Source organism: Suricata suricatta, chromosome 6 (genome assembly GCF_006229205.1).
Source record: "Suricata suricatta isolate VVHF042 chromosome 6, meerkat_22Aug2017_6uvM2_HiC, whole genome shotgun sequence".
Lineage (NCBI taxonomy): Eukaryota > Metazoa > Chordata > Mammalia > Carnivora > Herpestidae > Suricata > Suricata suricatta.
Genome location: NC_043705.1, coordinates 144,037,988 through 144,047,514, shown reverse-complemented (window position 1 = coordinate 144,047,514; position 9,527 = coordinate 144,037,988). Strand labels below are relative to the sequence as shown.

The window sequence follows — 9,527 nt, the reverse complement described above, 5'->3', positions numbered from 1 at the left end:
ATGTGGATGGCAGATGCCCCCAGTGGTTGCTGGGCAGATAACTGGTGTGGCAGGGACCCCGCAAGAGGAAGTAGCTGCTGTGGCTGAGGCAGGGCAGGGGCATGAAGGTGAGGGGCGTCCTGGCTGGGACTCCAAATGCCACCAGTGCGTAATTGCCAAGACGCATTTTCTCTGGTTCTCGGGTTCATCCTCCTCTTCAGAGTAGAGGTGGAGTCTGTTCCCCCAGTTGTAGTTTCCATAGCAACTCCTTGGCCCTTTTCCTTCCAGATCAGCAATAAAGGCATAGACAAGGGCCCTGGGCTCCGTGCCTCTTCCTCAGCGAAAACCTCTCGAGTCATCACAATGAGGGATGGCACAATGAATTTTCCCTGTTCCTTCTTGGAGATGCTCAGGGAACCAGCAGCTCTGAGACCCCAGTTCGAGGGTTATCTCTGCCCCTCCCCGAGCCTGTGGGCGGCATCACACTGGACGTGGTGGAACATTCCAGTTCCTCTTCCTGCAAGCTTGGCATTCTGCAAACAGTGGTGCTAAGTATTTCTTTACAGGCGATGTGTGGGCAATAGCCCAATACAGGTCTTGGTCACCTTCTAAAGCTTGATGTGCAGTCCTTTGGCATTAGGTTGTGTTTTCCGTCTCTGGGAATTGTAGACTCGGGAAGGCCATGTCCTTTAATGTCAGCCTCCTCTTGATACTGCCGTTCTGTTGCAGAGAGAGAATAGGGTGTTTTCATTGCTGTTTTAACCCCTCACAACTTCTAGGCGTGCACTGTGTGCTGTGACACAAACTGGGAGTGTGTAGAGGTACTTTAGAAGAAAATAAAATGTGAGCAGTGCTCAGAGTCAGCTGCACCCCCTGGAGAGAGCCTGGAGTCAGAAGGATCAGTTGGGAGGCTGTAGGGGCAAGTCGAGGGCAAATGATGCACGTCAGAACTGGGCACCAGGAGTGGGGGAGGGTCCTAGGGCAGAAGCGTTAACTGAATTTGGTGGCACGGGAGAGGTGGGGATGGGGAGGAACTCGGCCACAAAGACCCGGACAGTTGGGCTGTGGTGGGAAATGCAGCACAAACATGGTTCCTCTCATATTGCACTGCGTTTCTTCCTGTCATCCAGGGGGTCTGGAGGGGTGTGCGGAGAAGCCCAGTCTCACCCACAAGTCATGCCCAAGTGAGACCCAAAGACCTAGCAGGAGCCACTATACCACTCCATCCATCCCCATGTTCATCCTCATGCCATCCATCATTCATCCTCATGAATGATGCCCAGGATCTCACCAGATGATTTAAAAGGAACATACCACCTCACCCTGGTCAGAGTCACTAAAATGAACAAATCAAGAGACTATAGATGCTGGCGAGGGTGTGGAGAGACAGGCACCCTCCTACACTGTTGGTGGGAATGTAAACTGGTGCAGCCGCTCTGGAAAACAGTGTGGAGGCTTCTCAAAAAACTATCGACAGAACTCCCCTATGACCCAGCAATAGCACTGCTAGGGATTTACCCAGGGGATACAGAAGTGCTGATGCATAGGAGCACATGTACCCAATGTTCATAGCGGCACTTTCTACAATAGCCAAATCATGGAAAGAGCCTAAATGTCCATCACCTGAGGAATGGATTAAGAAGATGTGGTTTTTATATACAATGGAATACTACATGGCAATGAGAAAGAATGATATATGGCCATTTGTAGCAAAGTGGATGGACCTTGAGGGTGTCATGCTAAGCGAAATAAGTCAGGCAGAGAAGGATAGATACCATATGTTTGCATTCATAGGTCTAACAGGAGAGACCTGGCAGGGGACCATGGGGAGAAGAAGGGGGAAAGAGAGCGGGGAAGAGTGAGGGACACAGATCAAGGGAGACTACTGAATACTGAGGATGAACCATGGACTGAAGGGGTAGGGGGAGGGAAAGGAGGGGGTTATGGTCATGGTGGGGGGCATGTATGGGGTGAAGCACTGGGTGTTATATGGAAACAAATTGGACAATAAACTATTTAAAAAAAAAAAAAAAAAAGGAATGCGGCCAGTGGAGGGAGCATCCATTACCTGCTGCCTAGCAAGGACCCTCCATGCATCCAGTCCCCACAGCATCAGGGCACAGTGGCCGGCGGAAGGGGCCTCAGCATCTCCTTCATGCCACAGACCACAGGAGCCCTCATTTTAGGGGGTGTTCTTTCTCAGCAACGGAAGGAATTTAGTTCCCTGCCTTTCTACCCCCCCCTCCACCATACAAATATCCATTACATTCTTTCCCAAGGTGACTTTTTAGCACGAAGAGAAAGTAATTGATTCACATAAAGAATTATCTTTTTCTACCCAAAGAAATTGTTTTTAATAGCTAGATTTTATTAATGAAGCGATTCGCATTGCAGGAACAAAGGTTTTCTTCAGAAAGCAATAAAGAAAAACCATGAGGATTTATTCATTCCTCCAAATGTTACTGCCCAATATGCGTGTCTGTCTCTCACGTCTCATACAGTGGTGGCGCCCACACTGGCCAGGCACCACTGTATTACTGGTCCATCACACCCCCACGCTGAAGGCCTTGTGTGGAGTCAGAAGGGGCGTCAGCGCCCATCAGAGACACTTTTCCGAGTTCCCCCGTGTACACATAATCAGGGACACGGTGAAGATTTCAATCAACTGTGCATAGCTTTTAACATTGTTTTAAATGTTTCACCATTTTTCCCCTTAAAATTTCACCCTTTACCTTTCAAGTATTTAATCATATTTGAATTAAGCTAAGCACAAAGGAGCATACAAAGATCATCTGTACCCTTATATATCACAGTTTATTTTTAAATGGTAAAACCTATAGGGGCGCCTGGGTGGCTCAGTCGGTTAAGTGTCTGACTTGGGTTCAGGTCATGATCTCATGCTTTGTGTGTTCGAGTCCCATGTTGGACTCTGTACTGACAGCTCAGAGCCTGGAACCTGCCTCAGAGTCTGTGTCTCCCTCACTCTCTGTCCCTCCACGACTCATGCTCTGTTTCTCTCTCTCTCTCAAAAATAAATACACATTAAAAAAATAATAAATGGTAACAACTGTTACATCTGAGGAGGGAGGTCTGTAAAACCACAGCCGATGACCCAAAGAGCCGCTGCGTATAAGGACAGACTCAGGCTGGGGCCATCACCTTCTCCTCCGCAGCCCGCGCCCGCTGCTCCCCTGCCTCCGTAAGTCAATGCAAACAGAAGTAAAGACGTAAAGGGTTCCGACAATCCGTGTCTTCATGCATTTTCTCTTCAAGATTCTTCTATAAATTATTAATGGGGAAAATAGCTCAGAACATTATTTTTGTAAAAAGTAAGAGGTAGACTGTGTGCCAAGCAGCCTGGATTGGCTGTTTCCCCAGGGTGCAGATTGGACTTATATTTAGCTCCGTGCTCTCACTTAGCCAGCACTTTTATTAGTGGGCAAACACCCAAGGTGAAACAAAAGCATGGTTATGGGTTTTTCCCAAATTACATCCTGCAATTGGCTCGGTCATCACTGTCTACAGCCAAAGAGGGGTCCCTCCCCAACAGTACGAGTGGGCTGACTTCCTTGAGGGGGGCAGCCTGCCTCCGCACGTAGTGGGCAGGGACACCTTGGAGGGAAGAGGGAGAAAAAGGTTCCAGGATCTAAAAACAGAGATGCATGATATTGGTCAGCTCATCCGGCTTGTCATTTTCTAAAGAATACATTGGGGGAGCAGGAAAGGAAAGCAAAAATTTTGAAGCTAGCAAAAGTAATGTGGGAGATGTTGTTAGACTGTTGGTAGCAGGTCCTAAGTCCCCCAGGATGAATGGAAGGCCAGCCTGGGCACGGGGAGTCTGGGGGAGGCTGAGCTTCCTTAGCAGGGGGTGGGGGGTCATCTGGAAGGTGAAGGGAGCATTTGGCCCTGGTCCCATGCCACCTCCTGAAATGCAGCAGGAGACCAGCTGGCAATGTTGGTCTGGCTTCCCCCCGGGGGGAGAACTTGACATATCAAGATGGAGAGCACAGGGCAAGTCCGCCACCGCTACTGACGTCCGTCCCTCCTCACTAAATTCCAGAGCATCAAAAAGGGTGATTTTGATTTTGCCCACGGGGGTGGGGGGTGGCGCTGCATGAACAAGGAGCAGAACGTCATAGAAAGAAGTCTGCTCGGGTGGGTTTGAAGCCCGGACGTAGACCCTCCCTCTCCGGCGCGTCACGATTCAGGCATGCTTGGTGTTTTGTAGCCGGAAGCCTCTGAGTCTAAAGCTGAGAGAACAGGAGACGGTCCAGGAAGACGGCACTTTCAGAGGAAGATACAAGGCGCCGTGTAGCAGTTGTGGTTCAGGCTTCCTGCAGAGGCTCACACGGGCAGGGGCGGGAGGGGGGGTGAGAACACTGGACTTGTCGCTGTGGGGGACAGGAGTTAATCGCTGAAATATGAGCCTAGAATACTCACCTTCCAGGTGAGCCCTGCACTTTGGGGAGGTGGTTCCCTTCATGGCACCCCATTGTCTGTCCCTTCCCTGCACTCATTCCCACGCAGGCACTTAGCTCACCCAGGCTGCCACAGGCTGGGCAGGGAAGGTGCCTCGCATGAGTTTTGCTGCACAAGGTGGCCCCATGGTCCGTCTCTGCAAAATCACCTTCAGATCTTGGGTGTGTCCAGCAGGGTCCCAGCAGCCTTGGAGGAGGAGTGAGGAAGGCATCTGGTTGGGGTTGGTGGGTCCAGGGCTGGGGTTCTGCGGGGCAGACTCTGCCGATTCTGAGCAGTGGGAGAGAAACAAAGGTGACAACAGCCGGCCCAGCATGGGGTCTGGGAGCAGTGGCCGCCTGCCCGAGCACGGGCCGCCTGGCTTTGTCTGTGTGCTCTGGCTCTGCGCCAAGATTGATGACTTTGGGATTGCCAGTGATGTCATCTCAGAACACCGGGAGCCCAGGGAAAGGGAGGTGAGCGGCAGACCAATGCACTAGTTTTGCTGGTGCAGCTAAAGGTGGCAAAATAGGAATCTTTACTTTGTATCCTGAGGGCCAGCACTGCTTTGGAAATTATGCTTTATAACGAGGTGTTGGACATCCGAGCGCGTATGCACTTGGCAGGGGAGCCCTGGCGGTCGCTGACAGCCGGCACATTTGAAAGTGCCCAGGCAGCTGTCTGCCGTGCAGGAGGCGACAGCTCACATTCAAGCTCATAATCCTGTGCAATTGCATTTTCCCGGGAAAACCCGAGAGAGCAAACCTCACAAAAATGAAGGCGAGAGCCAGCCACACAGTGACTGGGAAACATCGACTGAAGACCGCGCCGGCGGCCTAGGAGTCCTCCTTCCTTTTTGCAAAAGGCCATCGAGATAATTAAATAACATCGTGTCGATAAATCCCTGCTCCCGACGCATCTCTTGGGGCACCTGGGCAGCGCAGGGCAGGGACGTGTGGCATGTGCTACGGCTCCTGGCACAATAATGAATCTGATCATGGACCAAAACCCAACTGCAACCAGGTAGAAAGGCAACACATAAAAATCAAGTTAGGAGAAGGGAAAGCCACCAACGCAACCTCTCGACTGAGCAGAAATTAATATGACAAACAAAGGAAACTTAAATACTCCTCAGTTCGCCCAAGCTCAGAGATACTGGGTGTCTTGTAACTTGTGTGTGTGTATGTGCGTGTGTGCGTATGTATGTGCGTGTGTACAGGTCTCTACAGGTGTCTCTGTCCTACATTCTTTAGTCTGTGTGGACATGGATTCCTGTGGGGGCCTGGGAAGCGATAGAAAATGCTAATCTGGGGCATGAATGCACTGACAACATGGTGAAATCTCTTTTGCAGAGCGTGGGTTGCACCCTTGAAGAGAGGAGGGCTTATGTGCTGGACTGAGTCCAAGGGCGAGAGCCTGTGGAGGCTTCCAGATGTGAAGACAGTGGACCGATGCCCCACTGCTTTGCCGAGCCTGCGCCCTGGCTGGGAGACCGTGAGAGACGCCCTTATCATGAGCCTGGAGCACACGCTTGTGTGATCGCCGCTCAGGCGGCCCGGGTGTGGGTGGAGGGCAGGAGGCTGGTGAACGGACAAACTGGGGGTGAAGCCAGTGGGGTCCGGGCCCGGCTGGGGCACCGCTTTTCAGGAATGATGGAAACTGGACCCAGGAGGAGCGGGGTCCAGGCCAAGGAGTTCTGAAGCGTGGAGTTGCTCACAGCCCACCCAAGGACCGTGAGGGCTCATGACAGGACGTCCCAGGGCCTCAGCTTAGCAGCGTCACTGCGGCCTCACCCCCAGCAGAGATGAGTCAGGGGGACCACGGGCCCCTGGCCAGAGGTGGATGTCCTCTCTCCTGATTTTCCCAGGGGAGGCAGTGGTGGCCTTGGCAGGCCGTGAATGGGGACGGGGGCACCACAGGCAATCCCACCCCCAATCACCCCTCTCCCGGGACAGGCTCTCTCCGGACACTTCATACACATATGTCTCCCTGCCTGCTTCCCTCGCAGAAGTGAGTGGGGTGCACAGTCTGCAGGAAGCGTTAAAAGAATCCTCTAATACTAGGCGTTGTGCTGTGGAGGGTGAAGAGCTTTGGGGCAGGACAAAATTGTTTGATTCCTACTCCAAGAGCTGCTCCCGTGGGCAAGCTGATGGCCTTCTCTGATGATCTCCAAGAGTAGGTATGACAATAGTTACCTTTCAAGTTTATTAGAAGGTGGGTCGATGTATTAATGGAATTAATTACATTAGCATATTCAGATAGAAAATTTATTTACATCTGATTACCACAGATGCTGAGATGGCATGGGACAAAATTCACCACCGTTCCTTCTGAAAGACCAGGCAGAGAAGGAATAGAGTTCTTTACGTGGACACAGGCTGTCTGATAGAATCTACATGAACTATTCCAAGTGTGTAAGAGACACGCTCCCATTAAGTTCTCGTGTGTGCCAAGGATTTCTGCTCCCCGTGCTCATGGTCACCACCAACCTGGACATTCTAACCGCTGTGATGAGCATAGAAATAAATAAGTTAGAGAAAAGTGACATTTACCAGCCATGTAATTAGAGGCCAGGGAATCCAGGAGGATGTGCGGAAAGCCCTCTACAAACTCAATAAAGCAGCCAGTTGTGAGAACTATAAACAATGACTTGTCTCTGCACCAGAATAAGAAATTAAAACACTTTATCACAGAAATGCCATAGCTCCACTGAAATATAAGTAAAGAAAGAATCCCCCAAATATCTGAGAAATGCACGCAAAATCTCTAACAACAGAGGAGAGGGGTGTGAATTGCTGTGGGGGCCCCGCTGTGACCCGGGGGTGAGCACTGGGCCTTCGCACAGGCCAGCATCACAAGTCAGTCTATAGACCAGTGCCACAGGTCGCACAGAAGCCCGGTGCTTCTCGAGCTCGGCAAGCTGACCGCGCCATCTGCGTGGCAGGTGAAACACATAAAACCCACGATAGGCATCAGTGAGGAAGATCTTACCCCTTTTTATGACACGTATACAGTTAAAACTTTCATTGCAACAGAGCAGAGAAAATACGGACTGTGTCTTGTAGCTTTTGGAAAAATGGACTATCAGTTTGGGGAAAGTTGTCTGAATCCTTCCTACATTTTATCCTACATGACAACCATGTAGACTAGCATCGTATAAAATGATGAGATGTCAGAAGAAAAATTAAAATAATATTCTTATAATTTATGCCTTTCTATGCAAAGTAGAAAGCCCAGAGATATAAAAAAGAAAGAAAGAACACATTATACAGTTAGAAGTTAAGATCTTCTGGGGCGCCTGGGGGCTCAGTTGGTTAAGTGTCCGACTTCAGCTCAGGTCATGATCCCATGGTTCATGAATTCAAGCCCCATATCGGGGTGTGTGCTGACACCTCAGAGTCTGGAGCCTGCTTTCTATTCTGTGTCTCCCTCTCACTCTGCCCCTCTCCTGCTCATGTTCTGTCTCTCTCTCTCTCTGTCTCCAAAATAAATAAACACATTTAAAAAATTTTTTAAAAAGAAGTTAAGATCTTCTGTCTACAAGTCCCCATGAACAACATTAAAACAAGCAATAATCTAGAAGATGTTTGCAACATGTGCACTTGACAAGTGGCTAATGGTCATAATGTATAAAGTGCTCCTAAAATCCCTTTGAAAGGGCAACTCAGACCCACATAGATAATTGCACCTGATCTGTGACAAAGGAACAAAGGTAACACAATGGGGCAAAGACAGTGTCTTCAACAAATAGTGCAGAAAAACTGGACAGCTACATACCAAACAAAAAAAGAAAAAAAAAGAGCAAATCTAGACTCAGACCCTTGACAAAAGTTCAACCAAAATGGATCATAGATCAGAATGTAAAACCGTAAACTATAAACCTCCAGGGAGACAGCACAAGGGAAATACAGATGGCCTTGGGCTTGGAGATACTTTTCTGGATACAACTGGAAAAGTAAAATCCATGAAAAGGATGACTGATATGCTGGACTTCTTTCGCATGAAAAGCTTCCACTTTGAGAAAATGGCCACAGAGAATTAAAAATAAGCTACAGAGCGGAAAAAAATATTTGCAAAAGATACACAACAAAAAAATTTTATCCAAAATAACAAAGAACTCTTAAAATTGAACAATATGCAAACAAACCACCTGATTTTAAAAAAGGACCAAAGTGTTGAACAGAGACCTCACTAAAGAAGGTATGCACATGGCAGTGATCATATGAAAAGATGCTCAACAGCTGATGTCATTAAAAAACTAAGGGTTAAAACAACCATGGGAGACCAACACGCACCAAGCAGATTGGCCAAAATGCCAAACGCTGACAACATCGAATGTCGGGGAGGATGTGTAGTAACAGGAACTCCCACTCGTTGCCGCTGGGAAGGCAACATGGTACAGCGACTTTGGAAAACAGTTGGTAGTTTCTTACAAAACTGGACATACTCTTCCCATATGACCTAGCAACCAGCCTCCTCGGCATTTACACAAATGAACAAATGTGTTGAAATCTTCTGTCTACACATACAATGTGAAGAAAGCCCTGCACACCCATAATTATGGCAGCTCTATTCACAAGTGTCAAAACTCAGACATAACCAAAAAGTCCTTCAGTAAATGGAGAAATGAACTGTCACATCCCGACTATGGAATATTATTCAGCACTGAAAAGAAACGAGCTATCGAGGCAGAAAAAGTCATACAGGGAACTTACATGCATTACGAGTCAAAGAAGACAATCTGAAAAGGTTACATCCTGCATGATTCCAACTCTGTGACATTTTGAAAAAGATAAAATTGAAGATAGTGAAAAGATCGGTGGCTGCCTAGGGTCAGGAGGAGTGAGGGATCAATAGCAGATCTCAGAGGATGTTTAGGGCAGTGCAAATACTCTGTGTGCCACTGTGATGCTTGATGCATGTTGGTTAACATTTGTCCAAACCCATAGGATGTGCGAGTCTGTGAGTACAACAGTGAACCCTAATGTAACCTATGGACTCTGGATGACTGTGTGGTATTGGCGTAGGTCCATCGATTATAACAGATGTCTACCAGGGGGTGTCAATAGGGAGATATGGGAGTGCTCTGTAAC

General features: G+C 48.8%; 1 long non-coding RNA gene across 1 annotated transcript; it reads left to right on the top strand.

Annotated features, from left to right (window-relative positions):
- The first annotated feature begins 4,352 nt into the window (after nucleotides 1-4,352).
- Nucleotides 4,353-7,731, top strand: LOC115294146. The gene is made up of 3 exons (XR_003909748.1): nucleotides 4,353-4,426; nucleotides 5,787-6,613; nucleotides 6,725-7,731. It is a non-coding gene; the product is annotated as an uncharacterized LOC115294146 (long non-coding RNA).
- Nucleotides 7,732-9,527: the final 1,796 nt, after the last annotated feature.